Below are 27,415 nucleotides of genomic sequence, written 5' to 3' on the forward strand. Positions count from 1 at the left end.
TTATGGTTAGGGTTAGGGTTAGTGTTAGGGTTAGTGTTTAGAGTTAGTGGATAGGTTTAGGCTTAGAGTTAGGAATTAGTGTTACTGTTGTTTTAGGGTTAGGGTTAGGTTTAGGGTTTAGGGTTAGGGTTAGGTTTAGGGTTTAGGGTTAGGGTTAAGGTTAGGGTTAGGGTTAAAGTTAGTGTTAGTGTTCGTTTCAGGGTTAGAGTTATTGTTAGGTTTCAGGTTCAGGGTTAGGGTTAGGGTTACGGTTAGGTTTAGGTTTATGATTAGTATTAGTGTTAGGGTTAGAGGTTAGGTTTAGAGTTAGGGTTAGGTTTAGGGTTAGGGTTAGGCTTAGGGTTAGTTTTAGGTGTTAGGTGTTAGAGATAGAGTTAGCGTTATGGTTCGGGTTATGTTTAGGCTTTGTGTTATGATTGGGTTTAGGTTTAGGGTTAGCGTTAGATTTAGGCTTAAGTGTTAGGGTTAGTGATAGGTTTAGGGTTAGGGTTAAGGTTAAGGATTAGTTGTTAGGCATATGTTTACGGTTAGGGCTAGGGTTAAGATTAGTGTTAGGGTTAGTTTCAGGGTTAGGGTTATGGTTAGGGTTAGAGTTTAGAGTTAGGGTTCGGGTTACTGTTAGGTTTATGTTTAGGATTAGGATTAGGGTTAGGGTTAGAAGTTAGGTTTAGGGTTAGGGTTAGGGTTATGTTTTGTGATAGGGTTAGTGTTACAGTTCCAGTTTAGGGTTACAGTTAGTGTTAGGGTTAGGGTAATGGTTAGAGTTTACCTTTAGGGTTAGAGTAAGTGTGAGGGTTAGGGTTAGGGTTAGGGATAGAGGTTAGCGTTAGGGTTAGAGTAAGTGTGAGGGTTAGGGTTAGGGTTAGGGATATAGGTTAGCGTTAGGGTTATTGGTAGTGTTAGGGTTAGGGCTTAGGGTTAGGGTTCATGTTACAGTTAGGATTAGGGCTAAGGGTTAGGGTTAGTGTTAGGGGTTAGTGTTAAGGTTAGGGTTAGGGTTAGGTTTAGGATTTGGGTTAGGGTTAATCTTAGGGCTAGGGTTTGGTTTAAGGTTAGGATTTGGTTTCTATTTTGGGTTAGGGTTAGGGTTAGTGTTAGGGTTAGGCTCAGTATTAGGATTAGTTTTAGGGATAGGTTTAGGGTTAGGGTTAGGTTTACTGTTAGGGTTAGTGTTAGGGATAGAGATAGGGTTACATTTAGGTTTAGGTTTAGGGATAGGGTTAGGGTTAGTGTGAGGGTTAGCCTTAGCATTAGGGTTTAGGGTTAGGGTTAGGGTTAGTGTTAGGGTTAGGGTTAGGATTAGGTTTAGGGTACGGTTTAGAAGGGTAGGGTTAGAATAATGGCTAGTGTTAGTGTTAGGTTAGTGTTTGCGTAAGATTAATGGTTATTGTTAAATGTTAGGGGTTAGGAGTTAGGGATTAGGGCTAGGGTTCGGGTTAGGGATTAGGGATAGGGCTAGTGGTACTCAGGGTTAGGGTTTGTGTTACGGTTAGCGATTATGGTTAGGGTTAGGGTTAGTGTTAGGGTTAGGATTAGGGTTATTTTTAGGTTTAGTGTTAGGTTTAGGGCTAGGTATATGGTTTGGGATTATATTCGGGTTAGGGTTAGGGTTAGAGTTGGGAATTAGGGTTAGGGTAAGTGTTATGGTTCTGGGTTATGTGTTTGGGATAAGGATTGGGTTATGGTTATGGTTAGTGTTAGGGTTACATTTAGGTTTACAGATAGGGTTAGGGTTAGTGTTATGGTTTATGTTCGCTTTAAGTTTAGGGTTACTTTAGGGTTAGATTTAGTTTTTGGTGATAGGGGTTAGTGTTAGGGTTAGGTTTAGGGTTTGGGTTAGGGTTATATTTAGGGTTAGGGTTAAGGTTGTGATTAAGATTAGGGTTAGGGTTAAAGTTAGGATTAGGGTTAGTTTTAGTGTTAGGTTTAGGATCAGGGTTAGGGTTAGGGTTAGGGTTTGTGTTAGGTTTAGGGTTATTGTTAGCTTTAGGATTAGGGTTAGGAGTTGGGCATTAGGGATAGGGTTAGGGTACACATCGGGTTACAGTTATGTTTAGGGATAGAATAGGGTTAGGGTTAGGGTTATGGTTAGCATTATGTTTATGGTTAGGTTTGGGTTTAGTGTTAGGTTTGGCGTTAGGGATAGTTCTCCGGGCTAGGTATTAGTGATAGTGTTAGGATTGAGGGGTAGGTTTAAGGTTAGGGTTACCCTTAGTCTTAGGGTTACAGTTAGGGTTAGGGTTAGGGGTTAGGTGTTAGGGATAGGGTTATGAATTAGGTTTACGGTTAGGTTAGGGTTAGGGTTAGGGTTAGGGTTAGGGTTAGGGTTAGGGTTAGGGTTCGAGTTTAGCGTTAGGTTAAGTGACAGAGTTTGGGGTTATGGTTATGTTTAGTGTTAGTCTTAGAGGTTATGGTTAGGGTGAGGGTTAAAGCTTAGGTTTAGAGTTGGGTTTAGGGTTATTGTTACGGATAGTGTAAGGGTTAGTATTAAGGTTAGTCGTTAGGTTTAGGGTTAGGGTTATGGTTAGGGTTAGGGTTAGGTTTAGATGTTTTAGCTTTAGGGTTATGGTTTGGGTTAGTATTAGGGTTAGGGTTACGTTTAGAGTTAGGTTTGTCATTAGGTTAGGGTTAGGGTTAGGTTTAGTGTTATGTTTAGGGTTAACATTTAGGGTTAGGGTTAGTGTTAAGGTTAGTGTTATGGTTAGGGGTAGGTTTTGGTTGATCTATAGGGTGAGGGTTATGGTTATGGTTAGAAGTTAGGTTTAGTGTTAGGTTTAGGGTTAGGTTTAGGGATAGGTTTAGGGTTAGGTTGAGGGTTAGAGGTTATGGTTAGTATTAGGGTTAGGGTTAGGGTTAATGTTAGGGTTAGAGTTATGGGTTAGGGTTAGGGTTAGGATTAGGGTTAGGGTTATTCTAGCGTCAGGCTTAGGGTTAGGTTTAGGGTTAGGTATTACAGTCACGGTTTGGATTATGTTAAGGGGTAGGGTTAGGGTTAGGGTTAGGGATTAATTTTAGGTTTAGGGTTATGGTTATGGTTAGGGTTAGTGTTAAGTTTCGGGTTAGGGTTAGGATTAGAAATTATGGTTAGTGGTAGGGTTAGGGTTATGCTTACGTGTAGGGTTAGGATTAGTGTTAGGTTTAGGTTTAGGGGTTAGGTGTTAGGGAGATGGTTAAGGTTAGACTTCAGGTTAGGTTAGGGTTAGGGTTAGGATTAGGTTTAAGTTTAGGCTTAGGGTTAGTGTTAAGCTTAGTTTTAGCTTTAGTGTTAATTTTATGGTTAGGTTTATGGTTAGGGTTGGGGTTAAGTGTTAGGTATAGCGTTAGGGTTAGTGTTATCATTAGATTTTCGATAAGGATTATGATTAGGAATAGATTTAGGTTTTGGGTTAGCATTTAGGGTTAGGGTTAGGTTTAGGTTTAAGGTTAGTGTTAGTGTGAGGTTTAGAATTTGGTTTAGTGTTATGTTTTGGGTTTGGGTTAGAGTTACAGTTACGGTTAGGGTTACATGTTAGGGTCAGTTTTAGTGTTAGTGTTAGGGTTAAGGTTAGGGTTATGGTTATGTTTAGCATTAGAGCATTAAGGTTAGCGTTAGGGTTTATGTTAGGGTTAGTTTTCGGGTTAGGGTTATGATTAGTAGGTAAGGGTAGGGTTAGGGTTATGGTTACTGTCTGGATTAGGATTAGTGTTAGGGTTCGGTTTAAGGGTTAGGTGTTAGGGAGATGGTTAAGGTTAGGCTTCGGGTTAGGTTAGGTTTAGGGTTACGATTAGGTCTAGGGTTAGGCTTAGGGTTAGGTTTAGTGTTAGTTTTAGTGTTAGGTTTAAGGTTAGGTTTAGGGTAGGATTGGGGTTAGGTGTTAGGGATAGGATTAGGGTTACAGTTAGGTTTAAGGTTAGGTTTTTGGTAAGGATTATGTTTAGGAATAGAGTTAGGTTTAGGGTTAGCATTTAGGGTTAGGGTTAGGTTTAGTTTTAGGTTTAGGGTTAGTGTGAGGGTTAGAATTTGGTTTAGTGTTAAGTTTAGTGATAGGGTTAGAGTTAGAGTTAGGGTTAGGGTTACATGTTATTGTTAGGTTTAGTGTTAGGATTAGGGTTACGTTTAGGGTTAGTGTTAGAGGGTTAGGGTTAGGGTTAAGGTTAGAGTTATGTTTAGAGTTTAGCATTAGGTTTTAGGTTAATGCTTGGGGTTAGTGTTAGGGTTAGAGTTAGGCTTAGATGTTAGGGTTAGGTTTAGGGTTAGTGTTATGGTTTGGGTTAAGGTTCTGATTTGTTTTAGGGTTACAATTAGGTTTAGGTTTAGGGTTATTGTTAGGTTTCGGGTTAGTTTTAGGGTAGATTTAGGGTTAGAGTTAGGGGTTTGGTGTTAGGCATAGTGTTAGGGTTAGGGTTAGGTTTAGGGTTAGGGTTAGCGTCAAGGTTAGGTTTATGGTTAGGCTTAGAGTTAGGGATAGGGTTAGGGTTAGGGTTTAAGTTAGGGTTAGGTTTAGGGTTACTGTTATGGTTAACTTTAGGGTTAGAGTTATGGTTAGAGGTTAGTGTTTATTTTTAGTGTTAGAGTATGGGATTAGGTTTAGGGCTAGGCTTAGAAGTTATGGTTAGGTTTAGGTTTAGGGTTATGGTTATGGTTAGGGTTAGGGTTACAATTTGTGTTAGTGTTACGATTAAGTTTAGGGTTAGTGTTAGTGTTAGGTTTTGGGATAGTTTTATGGTTAGGTTTAGGGTTAGATTTATGGGTAAGGTGTTATGGATAATATTAGTGTTAGGGTTATGGTTAGGTTTAGGGGTTAGTTTAGTGTTAGGGTTAGGGTTAGTATTAGGGTTAGGGTTAAAGTTAGGGTTAGGGTTTGGATTAGTACTAGGGTTACGGTTAGGGTTAGGTTAATGGCTTAGGTATTATGGATAGGTTTAAGATTAGGCTTCAGGTTACGATTTGTGTTAGGATTAAAATTAGGTTTAGGTTTAGTGTAAGGGATAGGTATAAGGTTAGTTTTAGTGTTAAGTTTATGGTTAGGGTGAGGGGTTAGGTGCTAGGGATAGTCTTAGTGTTAGGGTTATTGTTAGGGTTAGTTTTACATTTAGTGTTAGGGTTAGGGATATGGTTGGGGTTAGGGTTTAGGGTAGAGATAGTGTTAGGGTTAGTGTTAGGTTTATGGTTAGTTTTAGGGTTATGTTTAGAGGTTAGCGTTAGGTTTAGTGTTAGAATTTGGGGTTATGGTTAGGGTCATTGTTAGGCTTAGTGGTTATGGTTAGGTTTAGGCTTAGGGTTAGGGCTAAAGCTTAGGTTTAGGTTTAGGGTTAGTGTTAGGGTTAGGGTTATGGATATTGTAAGTGTTAGGGTTAGAGTTAGTTGTTAGGTTTAGGGCTCGGGCTACGCTTAGGGTTAGGGTTATTGCTAGATTTAGAAGTTACTTTTAGGTTTAGGTTTAAGTTTAGTGCTAGGGTTAGGTTTAGGTTTAGAGTTAGGTTGAGGTTTATGGTAAGGGTTAGGGTTAGGGATAGGGTTACGCTTAGGCTTCGGGTTACGATTAGGGTCAATGTTACGATTAGGTTAGTGTTATGGTTAGGTGTTAGTGATAGGGTTATGGGTTAGGGTTAGTGTTAAAGTTAGGGTTAGGGTTAGGGTTAGGGTTATGTTTAGTGTTAGTGTTTAGGGTTAGGGTTTTGATAGGGTTAGTGTTATGGTTAGGGTTAGTGTTAGGTTGAGGTTTAGGATTAGGGTTAGAAGTTAGGTTTAGCGTTATGTTTAGGGTTAGGGTTAGGTATAGATTTAAGTTTTGGGTTAGTGTTAGAAGTTGGGGTTAGTGTTAGGGTTAGGGTTAGGATTAGGATTAGGGTTAGGGTAAGTTTTTTGGTTACGCTAGTGTTAATGTTAGAGTTAGGGCAATGTATTACAGTCATTGTTTGGGTTACTTTTAAAATAACCCTAGTAGAGTTAGGTTTAGAGTTAGGTTAAGTGTTAGGGATTAATGTTAGGTTTAGGGTTAGGGTTATGGGTCGGGTTTAAGGTTAGGGTTAGGGGTAGGCTTAGGATGAGAAGCTGGGTTAGAAGTACGGTTAGGGTTATGGTTATGGTTAGGGTTTTGGTGAGTGTTAGGGTTAGGTTGAGGGGTTAGATGTTAGGGAGATTGTTAAGGTTAGGCTTCACGTTACTGTTAGGGTTAGCATCACGTTTAGGTTTAGGGTTAGGCTTAGGCTTAGGGTTAGGGTTAGGGTTAGGTTTAGTGTTAATTTTAGGGTTAAGTTTAGGATTAGGGTTAGGAGTTAGGTGTTAGGGATAGGGTTAGGGTTAGGGTTATGATTTGTGTTAGTGTTACGATTAGGTTTAGCGTTAGGGTTAGTGTTAGGTTTTGGGTTAGTTTTAGGGTTAGTTTTAGGATTAGGGTTAGGTGTTAGGTGTAGTGTTAGGGTTTGTATTTATGGTTAGGTTTAGCGGTTAGTTTAGGCTGAAGGGTAGGGTAAGCGTTCGTATTAGTGTCAGGGTTATGGTTAAAGTTAGGGTTGGGGTTAGGATTAGGGTTAGGGTTAGGTTTAGGGCTTAGGTATTAGGGATAGGTTTAGGGTTAGGCTTCGGGTTATGGTTTGTGTTAGGATTATGATTAGGTTTATGTTTAGCGTTAGGGTTAGGTTTAGGGTTCGTTTTAGGGTTATGTTTATGGTTAGGGTTAGGGGTTAGGTGCTAGGGATAGTGTTAGTGTTAAGGTTATTGTTAGGGTTAAGTTTACTTTTAGGGTTAGTGATTAGGGATAGTGTTAGGGATAGGGATAGTGTTAGGGTTTAGGGTATGTTTAGGGTTAGGTTTAGTGTTAGGGTTAGGGTTAGTGTTAGGGTTAGGTTTAGGGTTATGGTTTTAGGTTAGCATTAGGTTTAGTGTTAGAATTTGGTGTTAGGGTTAGGGTTATTGTTAGGCTTAGAGGTTATGGTTAGGTTTAGCCTTAGGGTTTGGGTTAAAGCTTAGGTTTAGGGTTAGTGTTAGGGGTAGGGTTAGGGATAGGGTAAAAGTTAGGATTAGGATTAGTCATTAAGTTTAGAGTTAGGGTTACACTTAGGGTTACGGTTATGGCTAGATTTAAAAGTTAGTGTTAGGGTTAGGGTTAAGTTTAGTGCTAGGGTTAGGGTTAGATTTTTTTTTTTTTTTTGTCTTTTTCCTTTTTATCGGTACCGGGGATCGAACTCACGACTGCCTGCTTACAAGGCAGGCGCTTATGCCGCTGAGCTAAATCCCCAGCCCCTAGGGTTAGATTTAGACTTACGCATAGATTTAGGGTAAGGGTTAGGGTTAGGGTTAGGGATAGGGTTATTCTTAAGCTTTTGGTTATGGTTAGGGTTAATATTACGATTAGGTTAGGGTTAGGGTTAGGATTAGGTGTTAGTGATAGGGTTATGGTTTAGGGTTTGGGTTGGGGTTAGGGTTAGGGTTAGGGTTATGTTTAGAGTTAGTGTTTAGCGTTAGGGTTTTGTTAGGGTTATTGTTATGGTTAGGGTTAGTGTTAGGTTCAGGTTTAGGGTTAGGTTTAGAAGTTAGGTTTAGTGTTATGTTTTGGGTTAGGGTTAGGGTTAGTGTTAGAGGTTAGGGTTAGTGTTAGGGTTAGGGTTAGGTTTAGGGCTTAGGTATTAGGGATAGGTTTAGGGTTAGGCTTCGGGTTATGGTTTGTGTTAGGATTATGATTAGGTTTATGTTTAGCGTTAGGGTTAGGTTTAGGGTTCGTTTTAGGGTTATGTTTATGGTTAGGGTTAGGGGTTAGGTGCTAGGGATAGTGTTAGTGTTAAGGTTATTGTTAGGGTTAAGTTTACTTTTAGGGTTAGTGATTAGGGATAGTGTTAGGGATAGGGATAGTGTTAGGGTTTAGGGTATGTTTAGGGTTAGGTTTAGTGTTAGGGTTAGGGTTAGTGTTAGGGTTAGGTTTAGGGTTATGGTTTTAGGTTAGCATTAGGTTTAGTGTTAGAATTTGGTGTTAGGGTTAGGGTTATTGTTAGGCTTAGAGGTTATGGTTAGGTTTAGCCTTAGGGTTTGGGTTAAAGCTTAGGTTTAGGGTTAGTGTTAGGGGTAGGGTTAGGGATAGGGTAAAAGTTAGGATTAGGATTAGTCATTAAGTTTAGAGTTAGGGTTACACTTAGGGTTACGGTTATGGCTAGATTTAAAAGTTAGTGTTAGGGTTAGGGTTAAGTTTAGTGCTAGGGTTAGGGTTAGATTTTTTTTTTTTTTGTCTTTTTCCTTTTTATCGGTACCGGGGATCGAACTCACGACTGCCTGCTTACAAGGCAGGCGCTTATGCCGCTGAGCTAAATCCCCAGCCCCTAGGGATAGATTTAGACTTACGCATAGATTTAGGGTAAGGGTTAGGGTTAGGGTTAGGGATAGGGTTATTCTTAAGCTTTTGGTTATGGTTAGGGTTAATATTACGATTAGGTTAGGGTTAGGGTTAGGATTAGGTGTTAGTGATAGGGTTATGGTTTAGGGTTTGGGTTGGGGTTAGGGTTAGGGTTAGGGTTATGTTTAGAGTTAGTGTTTAGCGTTAGGGTTTTGTTAGGGTTATTGTTATGGTTAGGGTTAGTGTTAGGTTCAGGTTTAGGGTTAGGTTTAGAAGTTAGGTTTAGTGTTATGTTTTGGGTTAGGGTTAGGGTTAGTGTTAGAGGTTAGGGTTAGTGTTAGGGTTAGGGTTAGGTTTAGGGTTAGGGTTAGGGTTATTGTTAGTGTTAGGGTTATGCTAGTGTTAAGGATAGAGTCCATGTTAGGTTAGGGTTAGGGTTAGGGTTAGAGTTATTTTTAGTGTTAGAGTTTAGGATTAGGGTTTTGTTAGGGTTAGTGTTATGGTTATGGTTAGTGCTAGGTTCAGGTTTAGGGTTAGGGTTAGAAGTTAGGTTTAGTGTTATGTTTAGGGTTAGGGTTAGTTATAAGTTTAGGGTTAGGTTTAGTTTTAGAGGTTACGGTGAGTGTTAAGGTTAGGGTTAAGTTTAGGGTTAGTGTTAGGTTTAAGTTAGTGTTAAGGTTAGAGTTAGTGTTAGGTTAGGTTTAGGGTTAGGGTTAGGGTTAGGGTTAGTGTTAGGATTAGGGTTCGGTGTTAGGTTATAGGTATATGGTTAGTGGGAGGGCTACGGTTAGAGTTAGGTTAGGTTAGGGTTAGTGCTAGGTTTAGGGTTAGGATTAGGTTTAGGGTTTGTCATTAGGGTTATATTTAGGGTTAGGTTGAGCTTTAGGGTTAGGCTTAGGGTTAGGGTTAGAAGTCAAATTTAATTTAGGGTTAGGGTTTGCGTTATGATTAGGTTTAGATGTTAATGTTAAGGTTAGGGTTTGGATTAGGTTTTGGTTTAGGTTTGGGGTTATAATTAAGGTTAGGTTTAGATGTTAGTGTAAGCGGTAGGATTAGGGTTATGTTTAGACAGGGTTTGGGTTAGAATAGGGGTTAGTTAGTGTTAGGGTTAGGGTTAGGCTTTGGTTTAGGATCAGGTTTAAGGTTAGGTTTAGGGTTATATTTAAGGTTAGGGTTAGAGGTTAGTGTTAGTGTTAGGGTTAGTGTTAGGGTTAGGTTTAGGGTTATGGTTAGGGTTATTGTTAGGGTTATTGTTAGTGTTAGGGTTATGCTAGTGTTAAGGATAGAGTTAGTTTTAGGTTAGGGTTAGGGTTAGGGTTAGGGTTAGGGTTAGAGTTATTTTTAGTGTTAGAGTTTAGGGTTAGGGTTTTGTTATGGTTAGTGTTATGGTTATGGTTAGTGCTAGGTTCAGGTTTAGGGTTAGGGTTAGAAGTTAGGTTTAGTGTTATGTTTAGGGTTAGGGTTAGTTATAAGTTTAGGGTTAGGTTTAGTTTTAGAGGTTACGGTGAGTGTTAAGGTTAGGGTTAAGTTTAGGGTTAGTGTTAGGTTTAAGTTAGTGTTAAGGTTAGAGTTAGTGTTAGGTTAGGTTAAGGGTTAGGGTTAGGGTTAGGGTTAGTGTTATGATTAGGGTTCGGTGTTAGGTTATAGGTATATGGTTAGTGGGAGGGTTACAGTTAGAGTAAGGTTAGGTTAGGTTTAGTGCTAGGGTTAGGGTTAGGGTTAGGTTTAGGGTTTGTCATTAGGGTTATATTTAGGGTTAGGTTGAGCTTTAAGGTTAGGCTTAGGGTTAGGGTTAGAAGTCAATTTTAATTTAGGGTTAGGGTTTGCGTTATGATTAGGTTTAGATGTTAATGTTAGGGTTAGGGTTTGGATTAGGTTTTGGTTTAGGTTTGGGGTTATAATTAAGGTTAGGTTTAGATGTTAGTGTAAGCGGTAGGATTAGGGTTATGTTTAGACAGGGTTTGGGTTAGAATAGGGGTTAGTTAGTGTTAGGGTTAGGGTTAGGCTTTGGTTTAGGGTCAGGTTTAGGGTTAGGTTTAGGGTTATAATAAAGGTTAGGGTTAGAGGTTAGTGTTAGTGTTAGGGTTAGGTTTAGGTTTAGGTTTATGGTTAGTGTTAGAAGTTAGTTTTGGTGTTAGGTTTAGGTTTAGGGTTAGGGTTAGTGTTAGTGTTAGGATTAGGGTTAATTTTCGGGTTCCGATTAAGTTATGGTTACATGTTAGGATTAGGGTTAGTGTTTAGGTTAGGATTAGGGTTAGAAGTTCGGGTTAGGGTTAGGTTTAAGGTTAGGGTTAGTATTAGGATTACGGTTTGAGTTTAGTGTTAGGTTTAGTGTTAGGGTTTGGTTTAGGGTTAAGGTTAGGGTTACAGATAGTGTTATGGTTAGGGTTATGTTTTAGGGTTACGGTTATTGTTAGTTTTAGGTTTAGGTTTAGAGTTAGGTTTAGGGTTAGTTTTAGGTTTAGGGTTTGGTTTAGGGATAGGATAAGGTTTAGGATTAGGGTTAGAGGATGGGTTTAGAGTGAGGGTTAGGTTTGAGATTATGGTTAGGGTTAGGGTTAGGGTTGGGGTAAGGGTTAGGTGTTAGGGTTATGATTAGGGTTAGGGTTAGGATGGGGGTTAATGTTAGGGTTAGTTTCAGGTTTAGGTTTAGTGTTAGTGGTATGGATTAGGGTTAGGGGTAGGGTTAGTTTTTTTTTTGGTTAGTGTTAGGGTTATTTTTAGGTTTTATGGTTAGGGATAGTGTTATGGTTATGGATAGGTTTAGGGTTGGGTTTAGGATAAAGCTTATTATTATAGGGTTGTTTTATGATTAGGGTTAGGTTTAGGTTTAAGGGTTTTGGTTAGACAGGTTTAGGATTTGGGTTAAGGCTCGGATTTTGGTTAGGTAGAGGGTTAGTTTTAGGTTTAGGGTTAGGGTTAGTGGTATGGATTAGGATTAGGTTTAGGATTATGGTTTGGCCATATGGTTTAGGATTAGGGTTAGGGTTAGAGGGTTACGGTAAGGGTTAGGGTTAGGTTTAGAGGTTATGATTAGGTTTAGGGTTAGGGTTATGGTTGGGGTTTGGGCTCAGGTTAAGTTTAGGGATGGAGTTTAGGCTTATGGTTATAGTTATGCTTATGGTTAAGTTTAATGATTAGGGTTAGGCTAAGGGTTAGGGTTAGTGTTCTGTTTAGGGATAGGGTTAGGGTTAGGATTAGAGTTAGGGATTAGGGCTAGGCTTAGGTTTAGGAATAGGGTTTGGTTTAGGGATAGGGTTAGGGTTAGGGATAGTGTTTGGATTAGACTTATGGTTAAGTATTAGGGTTAAGGTTAGTGCTAACTTTAGGGTTTGAGGGGAAGGTTAGGGTTAGGTTTGGGTTAGGGTTAGGGTTACAGTTTGATTTATAGTGTGGGTTAGTGTTATGGTTAGTGTTAGCTTTAGATTTAGGGTTAGGATTATGGTTAGAAGTTAGCGTTAGATTTGGAGTTAGGGTTATGGTTAGGGTTAGAGATAGAGTTAGGCTTAGAGGTTAGCGTTAGGGTTAGACTTTGGGTTGAAGCTTTGGTTTAGGGTTAGGTTTAGGGTTAGAAGTTAGCTATAGGTTTTGGGTTAGGTTTAGGGTTAAGTTGACAATCAGGTTTAGATTTAGGGTGAAGGTTAAAAGTTAGGTTTGTGTTAGGGTTAGGATTAGGGTTAGGGTTAGGGTTAGGGATAGTGTTAAGTTTAGGGTTAGAGTTTTGGGTTACGGTAAGGGTAAGGGTTAGGTTTAGGGTTATTGTTAGTTTTAGAGTTAGGGTTAAGGATAGGATAAGGGTTAGGATTAAGGTTAGTGTTAGTGTTAGTCTTAGCATTAGGGTTCGAGTTAGGTTTTGGGTTAGGTTTACGGTTAGTGTTACAGTTGAGGTCAGGGTTAGGGTTATGGTTAGGTTTTGGATTAGAGGTTAGGTGTTAGTGATAGGGTTATGGTTAGTCTTTGGATTATGGTTAGGTTTAGGGTTATGATTAGGTTAATGTTAGGGTTAGGGTTAAGGTTAGGATTAACCCTAGGATTAGGGTTTTTTAGGGGTTAGGTGTTAGGGATAGGGTTAGTGTTAGGGTGACGGTTAGGGTTAGGTTAGGGCAGGGTTAGTGCTAGAGTAAGGGTTAGTGCTAGAGTTAGGGTTAGTGCTAGAGTTAGGGTTTGTCCTTAGGGTTGGGTTAAGGTTGAGGTTTAGGGTTAGGCTTAGGGTTAGGTTTAGAAGTTAAATTTATTGTTAGGTTTAGGGTTAGGGTTAGAATTAGGATTAGGGTTTGTGTTATTGTTATGGTTATGGTTATGGTTATGGTTATGGTTATGGTTATGGTTATGGTTAAGTTTAGAATTAGGTTTAGGGTTAGTGTTATGATTTATGTCAGTGTTAGGCTTAGGGTTAGGGTTAGTGTTAAGTTTAGGGTTAGGTTTAGAGTTTAGGCTTAGGGTTAGTGTTACTGTTAGGGTTAGGGCTTAGTGTTAGGGTTAGGGTTACGATTAGGGTTTGTCATTAGCGTTATGGTTAGGGATAGATTGAGGTTTAGTTTTAGGTTTAGGGATATGGTTAGAAGTTAAGTTTAGTGTTAGGGTTAGGGTTAGGGTTAGAGGTTAGTGTTAGGGTTAGGGTCAGGGTAATGGTTAGAGATAGGGTTAGGGTTAGGTTTAGGGTTAGGTTTAGAATTAAGTTTAGGGTTAGATATTAGTGTTAGGGTTAGGGTTAGGATTAGGGTTAGTTTTGGCTTAGGGTTAGGTTTAGTTTTAGGGTTACTCTTAGGGTTAACATTAGGGTTTGGCATTAGGGGTTAAGGTTAGGGTTATTGTTAGGGTTAGGGTTAGAGTGTTAGGGTTAGCTTTAGGGTTAGAGGTTAGACTTAGGGTTAGCGTTATGGTTATGGTTAGTGTTTGCGTTCGGATTAGTGTTAGGGTTAGAGGTTAGGTTTATGGTTAGGGTTAAGGTTATGGATTAGGGTTAGGGTTAGGGTTAGTGCTAGGGTTAGGATATAGGGTTAGGTTTTGGGTTAGTGGTAGGTTTAGTGTTAGGTTTAGGGTTAGTGTTAGGTTTTGGTTTAGGCTTAAGTTTGGGTTAGGTTTAGAGTTAGGGTTAAGTATAGGGTTAGTGTTAGAGGTTCGTGTAAGGGTTTGGATTAGGGTTTGGGTAAGGGTTAGGTTTAGGGTTAGAGGTTATGGTTAGGGTTAGGTTTTGGGTTAGGCTTAGGATTAGGATTAAAGGGTTAAGGTTAGCTTTAGGGTTAAGGTTAGGCTTGGGTTAGAGGTTAAGTTTGGGTTATGGTTAGTGTTAGGGTTAGTGTTCGGTTAGGGTTAGAGTTTAGTGTTAGGGTTATGGTTAGGGTAAGTGTTAAGGTAATGGTTACAGGTTAGTGTTAGTGTTAGGTTTAGGGTTAGGGATAGGTTTATGGTAAGAGGTTAGGACTAGGTTTAGGGTTAACATTATGGTTAATGTTCGGGTTCGGATTAGTGTTAGGGTTAGTTTTTAGGCTTATGATTAGGGTTAGGGTTATGGATTAGGTTTAGGTTTAGGGTTAGCATTAGCATTAGTGTTTGGGTTAGAGTTAGCCTCTATGGTTAGAGTTTGGATTAGGATTTGGGTTAGGGTTAGGGATAGGGTAGGGTTAGGTTTAGGTTAAGGATTAGGATTAGGGATAGGGTAAGAGTTAGGATTAGGGTTAGAGTGTAGGTTTAGTGTTATGGTTATGGTTAGGGTTAGGATTAGAGTTAGGGATAGGGTAAGATTTGGGATTAGGGTTAGAGGGTAGGTTTAGTGTTAGGGTTAGGTTTATTGTTACAGTTAGAGTTTAGTGTTAGGGTGTTTGTGTTAAGGTTAGTGTTGGGGTTAGTTTTAGGGCTAGAGTTAGAGTTATGGTTAGGTTTAAGGTTAGGTTAGTGTTATAGTTAGTGGTTAGTGTTAGATTTAAGGTTAGTGTTAGGGTTAAAAGTTAAGTTTAGGGTTAAGGTTAGGTTTAGTGTTAGGGTTAGAGAATAGTGTTAGGGTTTGTGTTTGGGTTAAGGTTACAGTTCTAGTTCAGGGTTAGTGTTAGCGTGAGGGTTAGGGTTTGGGTTTGGGTTACGCTTTTGTTTAGAAGTTAGCGTTAGATTTAGTGTTAGGGTTATTGTTAGGATTAGGGTTAGGGTTGGGCTTAGAGGTTAGTGTTAGGGTTAGGTTTAAGTTTGAAGCTTAGTTTTAGGGTTAGGTTATGTTTAGATGTTAGCTTTAGTGTTATGTTTAGCGTTAGGATTACGTTGAGGTTTAGGGTTATGGTTAGGGTTAGGGTTAGAAGTTTGGCTTCTGTTAGTTTTAGTATTAGTGTTAGGGTTCAGGTTAGGGTTAGGGTTAGGGTTAGGGTTACGGTTAGAGATTAGGTTTAGGGTTAGGGTTAAGGTTAGAGTTAGGGTTAGTGTGAGGTTTAGGTTCAGGGTTAGGGTTAGGGTTAGGGATAGTTTTAGGGTTAGTGTTAGGGTTTAGAGTTACAGTTAGGTTTAGGATTAGGTTTATGGTTAAGTTTATGGCTAGGATTAGGTTTAGGGGTTAGGTGTTAGGGTTAGGGTTAGGGTTACTGTTAGTGTTACGGTTAGGTTTAGGGTTTGGATTAGGGTTTGTCATTAGGGTTAGGGTTAGGTTGAGGTTAGGGTAAAGGTTAGGGTTAGATTTAGGGTTAGAAGTTAAGTTTAGTGTTAGGGTTAGGGTTAGGGTTAAGGTTAGGTTTAGGGTTAGAGGTTAGTGTTAGGGTTAGGGTACGTGTTAGTGTTAGGGATAGGGTTAGATTTAGGTTTAGAATTAGGGTTACAATTAAGGTTAGGGTTTTCTGTTAGTGCTAGGTTTAGGGCTAGGGTTAGGGTTTGACTTAGGGTTAGGGTTAGTGTTAGTTTTATTTTTAGGATTAAGATTTGGGTTTGGCGTTCGGGGTTAAGGTTAGTGTTAGGGTTAGGGTTAGAGTGTTAGGGTTAGGGGTAGTTTAGCATTAGAGGTTAGGGTTAGTGTTAGGGTTATGGTTATGGTTAGTGTTCGGACTTGGATTAGTGTTAATGTTAGAGGTTAGGCTTATGCTTATGGTTAAGGTTATGGATTAGGGTTAGGGTGAGTCTTAGTGTTAGGGTTAGGTTAGGCTTTAGGGCTAGGTTGTAGGTTAGAGTTAGGGTTAGGTTTAGGGTTAGGTTTATGGTTAGGGTTAGATTTGGGTTAGGTTAAGTTTTAGGGTTAGGTTTAGGGTTAGAATTAGAGGTTAGTGTAAGGATTAGGGTTAGGGTTCGGGTTAGGTTTAGGGTCAGAATTAGGGTCAGGTTTAGGGTTAGGGTTAAGGTTAGGGTTTGGGTTAGGGTTATGGTGAGGGTTAGGTTTAGGGTTAGGCTTAGTATTATAGGATTAGAGTTAGGCTTAGAGCTATGGTTTGTGTCAGGATTAGGGTTAGAGATTAGGGTTAGTGTTAGTGTTACTGTTATTATTAGGGCTTAGGGTTAGGGTAAGGGTTTCAATTAGAATTTTTTGATGGCGATAGTGTTAGGGTTAGATTGAGGTTTAGGGTTAGGGTTAAGGATATGGTTAGAAGTTAAGTTTAGTGTTTGGGTTAGGGTTTGGGTTACACTTAGGGTTAGAATTTAGTGTTAGGGTGAGGTTTATGGTTAGGTTTAGAGTTATTGTTAGGGTTACGTTTAGGTTTAGGGTTAGGGTAATAATTAATATTAGGGTTAACGGTTAGTGTTAGGTGTTGGGTTAGTGTTATATTTACAGTTAGGGTTAGAATTTGGTTAAACAAGGTTAGGGTTAGGGTTAGGGTTAGGCTTAGGGTTATGGTTATGATTTGGTTTAAGGTTAAGGTTAGTGTTAGGGGTAGTGTTAGGTTTAAGGTTTGGGTTTGGTGTTAGGGGCTAGTATTAGGGTTAGTGTTTGGGTGAGGTTTAGGGTGAGGGTTAGAGTGTTAGGGTTAGGGTTAGGTGCACGATTAGAGGTTAGTGTTAGGGTTAGCGTTATGGTTAGTGTTCTGGTTTGGAGTACTGTTGGTGTTAGAGGTTAGGCTTATGGTTAGTGTTAGGGTTATGGATTAGGGTTAGGTTTAGGGTTATGGTTAGTGTTAATGTTAGGGTTAGTCTTTAGGGTTAGAGTGTGGTTGGGGTTAGGGTTAGGTTTAGGGTTAGAGTTATAGGTTAGTGTAAGGGTTAGGGTTAGGTTTAGGGTAGGGTTAGGGTTAGTGGTTATAGTTAGGGTTAGGGTTATGTTTAAGGTTAGGGTTAGGCTTAGGACTATAGGGTTAGGATTAGGGTTAGGTTTAGGGTTAAAGTTATGGTTAGGTTTAGGGTTTGGGTTTGGTTTTGGTTTAGTGTTAGGTTTAGGGTTAGACTTAGAGGTTAGTGTAAGGGTTAGGGTTAGGTTTAGAGTTTAGGGTTAGGGTTATGGTTAGGGTTAGGCTTATGTTTAGTCTTACGGTTTTGGTTAGGCTTAGGATTACAGGGTTAAGGTTAGGGTTATGGTTATGGTTTAAGGTTAGGTTTATGGTTAAGGTTAGGGTTAGGGTTTCAGGTTATGTTTAGGGTTAGGTTAGGCTTAGGCTTAAGATTATAGGATAAGGGTTAGGCTTAGGGTTAGGGTTAGGGTTAGGGTTTGGTTTAGATCTTAGCGTTAGGGTTAGGTTTAGTGGTTAAAGTTAGGGTTATGGTTAGCGTTAGTGTAATGGTTAGCAGTTAATGTTAGTCTTATGGTTAGGGTTAGGGTTAGCATTAAATTTAGATTTGGCTTTAGGGTTAGTGTAGTTTTAGAGTTAGGGTTATGGTTCGATGTTAGCATTAGGTTTAGGGTTAAGGTTAGAATTAGGGTTAGGGTTAGGGTTAGGCTTAGAAGTTAGGGTTAGGGTTAGGGGTAAGGTTAATGATCAGGTTTAAGGTTAGAGTTAGGATTAGAAGTTCAGGTTAGGGTTAGGTTTAGGATTACGGTTAGAGTTTAGTGTTAGGGTTACGGTTAAGGTTCGAGTTTAGTGTTAGGCTTAGTGTTAAGGTTAGTGTTGGGGTTAGGGATATGGTTAGAGTTAGGGTATGGTTAGGTTTAGGGTTAGGTTTAGTGTTATGTTTAGTGGTTAGGGTTAGGGTTAGCGTTAGGGATAGTGTTAAGGTTACGGTTAGTGTTTAGTGTTAGTGTTAGGGTTAGGATTAGGGTTGAAGCTTAGGTTTAGGGTTAGGGTTAAGTTTAGAAGTTAGCTTTAGGGGTATGTTAAGGGTTAGGGTTAGTTTGAGGTTTAAGGTTAGGGTTAGGGTGAGGGTTAGAAGTTTGGCTTGTATTAGGGTTAGGGTTAGGGTTAGGGTGAGTTTAGCATTAGGGTTAGGGTTAGAGATTGTTTTAGTGTTAGGGTTAGGGTTAGAGTTAGGGTTAGGGTTAGGATTAGTTTTAGGATTTGGCTTAGGGTTAGGGTTAGTTTTAGGGATAATGTTAGGGTTAAGATTAGGGTTTGACGTTAGATGTTAGGGTTAATTTTAGGGTTAGGTTTAGGGTTAAAGTGTTAGGGTTAGGGTTAGGTTTAGTGTTAGAAGTTAGGGTTAGAGTTAGGTTTATGGTTATGTTTAGTGTTTGGGTTCGGATTAGTTTTAGGCTTAAAGGTTAGGCTTATGGTTAGGGTTAAGGTTATGGATTACGGTTAGGGTTAGGGTTATTGTTAGGGTTATTGTTAGGATACAGGGTTAGATGTTGGGTTAGGGTTAGGTTTAGGCTTACGATTAGGTTTTGGGTTAGGTTTAGGTTTGGGTTTGGTTTAGAGTTAGGGTTAGGTATAGGATTAGAGTTAGAGGTTAGTGTAAGGGTTCGGATTAGGGTTTGGGTTAGGGTAAGGTTTAGGGTTAGAGGTTATGGTTATGGTTAGGGTTAGGGTTAGTGTTAGACTTAGGCTTAGGCTTAGGATTATAGGGTTAGGTTTAGGCTTAAGTTTAGAGTTAGTGTTAGAGGTTAAGGTTTTGCTTACGGTTTTGGTTAGGGTTCGGTGAGGGTTAGAGTTTAGGATTAGGGTTAGGTTTATGGTTTAGGTTAGGTTTAGGGTAACGGTTAGGGGTTAGTGTTAGTGTTAGTGTTAGTTTATTGATTAGGATAGGTTTAGGGTAAGAGGTTAGGTTTTGTTTTAGGGTTTGAGTTATGGTTAGTGTTCGTGTTTGGATTTGTGTTAGGGTTAGATGTTAGGCTTATGGCTAGGGTTTGAGTTAGGGTTAGGTTTAGGGTTAGGGTTAGGTTTAGGTCTATGTTTAGATTTAGGCTTAGGCTTATAGGGTTAGGGTTAGGGTTACTTTTACGATTTGTGTTAGGTTTGGGTTTGGTTTAAGGTTAGGATTAGGTTTAGTGTTAGAGTTCGTGGTTAGTGTAAGTGTTAGGGTTAGGGTTAGGTTCGGGTTAGAGGTTATGGTTAGGATTATGGTTAGGGTTAAGGTTATGTTTAGGGTTAGGGTTAGTGTTAGGCTTTGGCTTACACGGTTAGGGTTAAGGTTAGAATTAGGGTTAGATTTTAGGGTTAGTGTTACAGTTAGGTTTATGGTTAGCGTTAGAGGTTATGGTTAGGGTTTGGTTTAGGATTATGGTGAGGGTTAGGGTTAGGCTTAGGTTTAGGTTTATAGGTTTAGGGTTAGGCTTAGGTTTAGGGTTAGTGTTAGATTTTAGGGTTAGGGTTTGCTTTAGTGTTAGGGTTAGTGCTTAGGGTTAGGGTTAGGGTTAGGGTTATGGTTGGGTTAAGGGCTTAGCATTAAGGTTAGGATTACTATTTAGGGTTATGGTTATGGTTAGGTTTAGTGTTAGGGTTAGGGTTAGGGTTCAGGTTAGAGGTTACGGTTATGATTATGGTTATGGTTAGGTTTATCTTCAGGGTTAGGGTTAAGGTTAGGCTTAGGATTACAGGGTTAGAATTAAGGTTAGGGTTAAGGTTAGATTTTAGGGTTAGGGTTACGGTTAGGGTTAGGCTGAGTTTTGTGGTTAGGTATAAGGTTAGGTTTAGGCTTAAGTTTAGGGTTAGTGTTAGGTTTTGGTTTAGGGATAGCTTTAGGGTTAGGTTTAGGCATTGGGTTAGGGTTAGGGTTAGGGTTAGGGTTTGGTTTAGGGATAGCTTTAGGGTTAGGTTTAGGCATTGGGTTAGGGTTAGGGTTAGGGTTAGGGTTAGGGTTAGCGTTAACGTTAGGATTAGGGTTAGGGTTAGGTTTAGGGTTATTGTTAGGGTTATGGTTAGAGTTAGTGGTTAGATTTAGAGCTTAGGGTTAGGGTTAGGGATTAGGGTTAGGGTTAGGGTTAGTGTTAGGGTTAATGTTAGGCTCAGTATTAGGATTAGGGTTAGGGATAGGTTTAGGGCTAGGGTTACTTTTATTGTTAGGTTAGGGTTAGGGATAGGATTAGTGTTAGGTTTAGGTTTAGGCATAGGTTTACGGTTAGGGTAAGGTTTCAGGGTTAGATTTATTGTTAGGGTTCGGTGTTAGGGTTAGGGTTGACTTTAGTGTTGGTGTTAAGGTTCAGATTATGCTTAGTTTTAGGCTAGAAGGTTAGGGTTAGATGTAGAATAGCGTTAGGTTTAGGGTTAGGGTTAGTGTTAGGGTTAGGTTAGGATTAGGTTTTAGGTGTTAGGGATAAGGTTAGGTTTAGCGTTAGGTTTAGGGATAGGTTTAGGTTTAGAGGTTAGTGTTTGGATTAGGGTGAGCCTTAGGTTTAATGTTAGGGTTACGCTTTGGGTTATCCTTAGTGTTAGGCATTAGGGTTAGGGTTAGTGTTATTTTTAGTGTTAGGGTTATCGGTTAGGGTTAGGGTTAGGGTTATTTTTAGGTTAGGGTTAGGGTTAGGGATAGTTATAGTGTTAGAGTTAAGTTTAGGGTTAGGGTTAGGGTTAGGGTTAGAGTTTAGGGTTAGTATTAGGATTTGTTTTAGGGTTAGGTTTAGGGGATAGGATTACAGTTAGGGTACGGGTGATTGTTTGGGATAGAGTTAGGGTTAGGGTTAGGGTTAGGGTTAGGGTTAGGGTTAGAGTTTAGGGTTAGTATTAGGATTTGTTTTAGGGTTAGGTTTAGGGGATAGGATTATAGTTAGGGTACGGGTGATTGTTTGGGATAGAGTTAAAAGTTAGAGATTAGTGTTAGGGTTAAGGTTAGGTTTAGAGTTTATGCTTAGGGTTAGTGTTAAATTTATGGTTACGGTTATGGTTAGGGGTAGAAGTTAGTGTTACTGTTAGTGTTAGGATTAGGTTACGGACATTGATAGAGTTAGGGTTAGGTTTAGGTTAGGGTTAGGTTAAGGTGTTAGGTGTTAATGATAGTGTTAGTGTTAGTGTTATTGTTAGTGTTAGTGTTAGGGTTAGGCTTAGGGTTAGTGATAGAGGGTTAGGGTTAGGTTTAGGGTTTGGTTTAGGCTTTGGGTTAGGGTTAGGGGTTAGGGTTTAGTGTTAGGGTTAGAGTTAGTGTTAGGGATTAGGGATAGGGTTAGTGTTAGTGGTAGGGTTTTGTTTATGATTAGGGTTAGGGTTAGAGTAGGGTTAGTTTTAGCGTTAGTGTTAGGTTTAGGGCTAGGGATTAGCTTAGGGATAGTTTTAACGTTAGGGTTATGGTTAGGTTTAGTGTTACGATTAGCATTAGGGTTATGTTTAGGGTTACATATAGGGTTAGGGTTAGGGTTACAATTGGACTTAGGGTTAGGTTTAGGTCTACGGTTAGGATTAAGTTTAGTTAGGTATAGGTTTAGGGTTAGGGGTTTGGTGTTAGGGATTGGAATAGGGTTAGAGTTAGGGTTAAGTTTAGTGTTAGCATTAGGGTTAGGGTTAGGTTTAGGGTTAGGGTTAGGGTTAGGTTTAGAAGTTTGTGTTAGGGTTAGTGTTAAATTTATGGTTACCGTTATGGTTACTGTTAGAGGTTAGTGTTAGTGTTAGTACTAGTTTTATGGACAGTGTTAGAGTTGGGGTTAGGTTTAGGTTAGGGTTAGGTTTAGGTGTTAGTTGTTAACGATAGTGTTAGGATTAGGGTTAGGGTTAGGGTTAGGGTTAGGGTTAGTGTTAGTGATAGAGGGTTAGGGTTACAGTTACGGTTAGGTTTAGGGTTTGGTTTAGGCTTTGGGTTAGTGCTAGGGGTTAGGGTTAGTGTTAGCGATTAGGAATAGGGTTAGTGTTAGTGTTAGGGTTAGGTTTAGGATTAGGGTTAAGGTTAGGGTAGGGTTAGGTTTAGGGTTAGTTTTAGGTTTAGGGCTAGGAATTAGCTTCGTGATAGTGTTAGGGTTAGGGTTATGGTTAGGGTTAGTGTTATGATTAGGTTTAGGGTTAAGTTTAGGGTTACATATAGGGTTAGGGTTAGGGTTACAATTGAGCTTAGGGTTAGGGTTAGATCTACGGTTACAATTAAGTTTAGTGTTAGGTATAGGTTTAGGGTTAGGGGCTTGGTTTTAGGGATTGGGATAGGGTTAAGGTTAGGGTTAAGTTTAGTGTTAGCATTAGGGTTAGTGTTAGGGGTTGAAGTTTGTTTTAGGGTTAGTGTTAAGGTTAGGGTTACGTTTAGGGTTACGGTTAGGGTCAGTGTTAGGGTTAGGTTTGGGTTTAGGGATTAGGGATAATTTTACGCTTAGGGTAAATTTGGCTAAGGGTTAGGTTTAGGGTTAGGGTTAGGGTTTATGGTTTAGTGTTAGTGTTAGTGTTAGGGTTAGGGTTAGGTTTATGGTTAGGATTAGGGATTATGGTTAATTTTAGGGTTAGGGTTAGGGTTAGGGTTAGTGTTAGGGTTAGGGATAGGTATAGGGATAGTGTTAGGGCTTGTTTTAGGGTTAGGGTTAGGGTCACGAGTAGGTTTACGGTTACATTTAGGGTTAGGAATAGGTTTAGGATTATGTTTAGGGTTAGGGTTTGAGTTAGGGATAGGGTTAGGATTAGGGTTAGTGATAGTTATAGGGTTACTGCTAGGGGTTTGGCGTTACTGACAGGGTTAAGGTTAGGGTTGTTTAGTGTTGGGTTTAGGTTTACGGTTAGGGTTAGTTTTTGGGGTTAGATTTTGTGTTAGGGTTACGGTTAGGTTTAGGTTTATGTTTAGGGTTAGGTTTACAGTTAGCTTTATAGGTTAGGTTTAGGTTTAGGGTTAGGATTAGGATTAGGTATTAGGGTAGGGTTAGGGTTAGTGTTTATGGTTAAGTTTGTGGTTAGGCTTAAGTTTAAGTTTAGGTTTAGTTATAACTGTTAGAGTTAGTGTTAGGTTTAGTGTTAGGTTTAGGGTTAGTTTTAGGTTTAGGGTTACAGTTAGGGTTAGAAGTTAGTGTTAGGGTTGGTGTTAGTTTTAGGGTTATGGTTATGGTTACGGTTAAGGTTAGGTAAAGGTTTGGTTTATGGGTTAGGTGTTAGGGATATGGACCAGGTTAAACTTCGGATTATGGTTAGGATTTGGGTTACAATTAGGTTTAGTGTTAATGTCAGGGTTAGGGTTAGGGTTAGGTTTAGGGGTTAGAGGTAGGGATAGGGTTAGGGTTAGTGTAGGGGTTAGGATTAGGGTTACAGTTAAGGTTATGGTTAGGGTTAGTGTTAGATTTAGGATTATGGTTAGGGTGAGAATTAGTTTTAGGGTTAGTGTTTGAAGGATAGTGTTAGAGTTACGGTTAGTTTCATGGTTAGGGATAGGTTTAGTGTTATGGTAAGTCTTTGGGTTAGGGTTTGGTTTAGGTTTAGGCTTAGGGTTTTGGGATTTGGGTTTGGGTTAAGGTTAGGTTTAGGGTTAGGGATTAGGGATAGGATTAAGGTGAGTGATAGGGTTAGGCTTAGGGATTAGGGTTAGGTTTACTTTTAGGGTTAGGGTTATGGGTTAGGTGTTAGGGATAAGTTTAGGGTTAGTGTAAGGGTTAGGCTTAGGGTTAGGGGTTAGGGGTTTGGGTTAGGGTTAGCGTTATGGTTAGGTTTAGGTTTAGGGTTAGCGTTAAGGTTTGTTTAGTGTTAGGGTTAGAATTAGGGTTAGGGTTAAGGTTAGGGTTTAGTTTTAGGTTTAGATTTAGGTTTAGGTTTAGGGTTAGGTTTAGGGTTAGGTTTAAGTTTAGGTTAGGGTTAGGGTTTGTGTCAGGGTTAGGCTTTTATGGTTAAGGTTAGATTTAGAATTTAGAGTTAGGTTTCGGATTAGGCTTAGGGTTAGAGTTATGTTTAGGGTTCTGCTTAGGGCTTAGAAGATAGGGATAGGGTTAAGGTTAGGCTAGGGATTATGTTCCGGGTTAGAGTTATGATTAAGTTAAGGGTTAGGTTTAGGTTTAGTATTCGATTTAGGTTTATGGTTAGGATTAGTGTTAGGTTTAGGGTTAGGGTTTGGGTTAGGGTTTGGGTTATGTTTAGGGTTAGGGTTAGATTTAGGGCTAGTGTTACAGTTTTGGTTAGGTTTAGGGTTAGGTTTAGACTTAGTTTTAGTGATATTGATAGTGTTAGAATTAGGCTTAAGTTTATGGTTAGGTTTAGCGTTAGGGTTAGGAATGGGGTTAAGGTTAGGGTTAGGGTTAGTTATTAGAGTTAGAGGTTCGGGTTAGCATTAGGGTTAGTGTTACCGTTAGGTTTAGGTTAGTTTAGGGTAAGATTTAGGAGTAGGTGTTAGGGATAGGTTCAGTGTTAGGCTTCATATTAAGATTAGGGTTCGGGTTATGATTAGGTTTATCGTTCGGATTAGGGTTAAGGTTAGGGTCAAGTTTAGTGTTAGTGTTAGCATTTGCGTTAGGGTTAAGGGTTAGGTGTTAAGGATATGTTTAGGTTTATGTTTCGTGTTATGGTTAGGGTTATGGTTACATTAAGGCTTACAGATAGGCTTAGTGTTAGTGTTACGGTTAGGGTTAGGGATTAGGGTTAGGTTTAGTGTTAGTGTTAGGGTTAGTATTAGAGGCTATGTTTACGGTTAGGGTTACGGTTATGGTAAGGCTTAAGTTTAGAGGTATGGATTATGGTTAGTGTTTGGGTTCTGGTTAGGGTTAGGTTTAGTGTTAGGGACTTGGATTAGGTTTACAGATAGCGTTAGTTGTAGGCTCAGCATTAGGATTAGGGTTAGGGATAGGTTTAGTGTTAGGTTTAGGTTTATTGTTAGGGTTAGGGTTACGGGTAGGGTTAGGTTTAGGTTTACGGTTAAGGATAGTGTTAGGTTTAAAGTTATGGGTAAGTGTTAGGGTTAGGGTTTTGGGTTAGGTGTTAGAGTTAAGGTTATGTTTAGTGTTAAGTTTATGGTTAGTGTTAGGGTTAGGGTTAGTGTTAGGTTTATGGTTAGGTTTAGGGTTAGGATTAGGGTTAGGGCTAGGATTACGGTTAGGGGTAGTGTTAGGGTTAGGGTTAGTGTTAGTGTTAGGGTTAGGGTTAGAAGTTAGCTTTTGGATTAGGGTTGGAGTTAAGGTTACATTCAGGCTAGGTTTAAGAATAGAGGAAGGTTTAGGATAATGGTTAGAGGTTAGGGTGACGATTAGGGTTAGGGTTATGGTTACGATTAATGTTATGATTAAGGTTACGTTTAGGGTTACAGTTTGTGTTAGGTTTAGCGTTAGGGTTAGGTTTTGGGTAGGAATTAATGTTAGGGTTAGGGTTAGGGTTATGGTTATGGTTAGGATTACGGTTAGGATTAGTGTTAACGTTTGGGTTAGGCTTAGGGTTTATGTTTTAAGGTTATGTTTAGGGTTATGGTTAGGGTTATGTTTAAGGTGAGGGTTACATTAAGTGTTACAGTTAGTGTTAGTGTTACTGTTACTGTTAGGGATAGGTTTAGGGTTAGGGTTGGTTTAGGGGCTAGTTTTATGGTTAGGGTTAGGGTTATGGTAAGGCTTAATGTTAGGGGTACAGATTAGTGTTAGTGTTTTGGTTAGTGTTAGGGTTAGGGTTAGGGATTTGGTTTAGGGTTATGGATAGTGTTAGTGTTAGTCTCAGTATTAGGATTAGGGTTAGGGATAGGTTTAGGGTTAGGGTTAAGTTCATTGTTAGAATTAGGGTTACAGATAGGGTTACGGTTATGTTTAGGGTTAGGATTAGGGTTAGGGTTAGGGTTAGGGCTAGGAATATGATTTGGGATAGTGTTAGTGTTAGAGTAAGGGCTGGTTTAGAGATTAGGGTTAGGGTTAGTCTTAGGGTTATGTTTAGGGTTAGGGGTTAGGTGTTAGTGATAAGTTTATGCTTAGTGTTAGGGTTAGGTTAGGGGTTAGATGTTAGTGATAAGTTTATGGTTAGTGTTAGGGTTAGGTTAGGTGTAGGATTAGGGTTATGGGTTAGGAGTTATTGTTAGGATTATAGTTAGGGTTAGGGGTAGGCTTAGGTTTAGGTTTAGGTTTAGCCTTAGGGTTAGGATTTGGGTTAGAGGTTAGCTTAATGTTTAGTGTTAGGGTTAGGGTTTACAGTTATTGTTAGTTTTAAGGATATGTCAAGGGTTAGGGTTAGGGTTAGGGTTAGCGTTAGGGTCAGGGTTATGGTTAGTGTTAGGTTATGGGTTAGTTTTAGAGGGTTAAGGTTAGGGTTAGTGTTAGGGTTAGGATTAGTGTTACGGTTACGACTACGGTTAGATTTATGGATAGTGCTAGGTTTAGGGTTAGGTTAGGGTTATGGTTAGGTTAGGCATTATGTTTAGGGTTAGAGTTAGGGTGAGGGTGAGGGTTAAGTTTAGGGGTTAGGGTTATTGTTATGGTTTGGGTTAGGGTTAGGTTTAGGCTTACGTTGAGGATTTGTGTTAGGGTTAGGGTTAGGGTTAGATTTAGGGTTGGGGTTAGGTCTAACATTAGGTTTATTGTTAGGGTTAGGTTTAGGGTTAGTGTTAGCTTTAGGATTAGGGTTAGCGTTAGCGTGAGGCTTAGTGTTAGGGTTAGGGTTAGGGTTAGGGTTAAGTTTAGGGTTAGGGTTAGGTTTAGTGTTATGGTTAGTTTAAGGGTTAGGTGTTATAGTTAGAGATTAGGGTGAGGGTTAGGATTAGTGTTAGTGTTAGGGTTAGGGTTAGGGTTAGGGTTAGGGTGAGGTTTAGGGTTAGGGTTATGGTTATGGTTAGGCTTAGAGGTTAATGTTAGAGGTTATGGTGAGAATCAGGTTTAGTGTTAGTGTCAGTGTTACTGTTAGGGTTAGGGTTAGGTTAGGGTTATATTTAGGGTATAGGTGTTAGGGATAGCCTCAGGGATAGGCTTTGGATTATGGTTAGGGTTCGGGTTACAATTAGGTTTATGGTTAGCATTAGGGTTCCTCTTATAGTTAGGATTACAGTTAGAGTTAGTGTTACCATTTGGATTAGGGTTAGGGTTAGGGGCTAGTTTTATGGTTAGGATTAAGGTTATGGTAAGGCTTAAGGTTAGCAATACGTATTAGGGTTAGTGTTTGGGTTAGGGTTAGGGTTATGCTTGGTGTTAGGTATTTGGGTTAGGTTTATGGATAGCCTTAGTGTTAGGCTCAGTATTAGGATTAGGGTGAGTGTAGGTTTAGTGTTAGGGTTAGGTTTATTGTTAGGGTTAGTGTTACAGATAGGGTTAGTGTTAGGTTTAGGGTTGAGGATAGGCTTAGGGTTACGGTTAGGAGTTTGGTTTATGGTTTGGTTAGGGTTGGGGGTTAGCGTTAGGGTTAGGGTTACTGTTAGGGTTAGTTTTAGGGTTAGAATTATGTTTAGTGTTATGGTTAGGGTTATGGTTAGGTTTAGGATTATGGCTATGGTTAGCACTAAGAATACGGTTAGGGATAATGTTAGAGTTATGGTTAGTTTTAGGGTTAGGGTTAGGTTAGAGGTTAGCTTTAGGGTTAGGTTTGGTGTTAGGGTTATGTTTAGGTTTAGAGTTAGGGATTGCAGAAGGGTTAGGATTACGGTTAGAAGTTAGGGTTATGGTTAGTGTTAGGGTTACGGTTAGCATTAGGGATACGATTAAATTTACGGTTAGGGTTTAGTGTTTGGTTTAGGGTTAGGTTTAGGGGTAGTGTACGGATTAGGGTTAGGTTTAGGGCTAGGGTTAGGTTGAGGATTAGAGTTAGGGGTTAGGATTAGGTTTCAGGTTAGGCTTATCATTAGGTTAAGGGTTAGGTTTAGGCATAGGGTGATGGTTAGGGTTAGGTTTAGGGTTAGTGTTAGGGTTCGGGTTAGAGTTTAGAGTTAGGGTTAGGATAAGGCTTAGGGTTAGAGTTAGTTTTAGGGTTATGGTTAGAGCTTAGTTCTTAGGGGTAGGGTTCAGGTTA

Source organism: Cavia porcellus, unplaced genomic scaffold (genome assembly GCF_034190915.1).
Source record: "Cavia porcellus strain 051 isolate PalLab524CR breed Dunkin Hartley unplaced genomic scaffold, mCavPor4.1 scaffold_35, whole genome shotgun sequence".
In the NCBI taxonomy this organism is placed as follows: domain Eukaryota; kingdom Metazoa; phylum Chordata; class Mammalia; order Rodentia; family Caviidae; genus Cavia; species Cavia porcellus.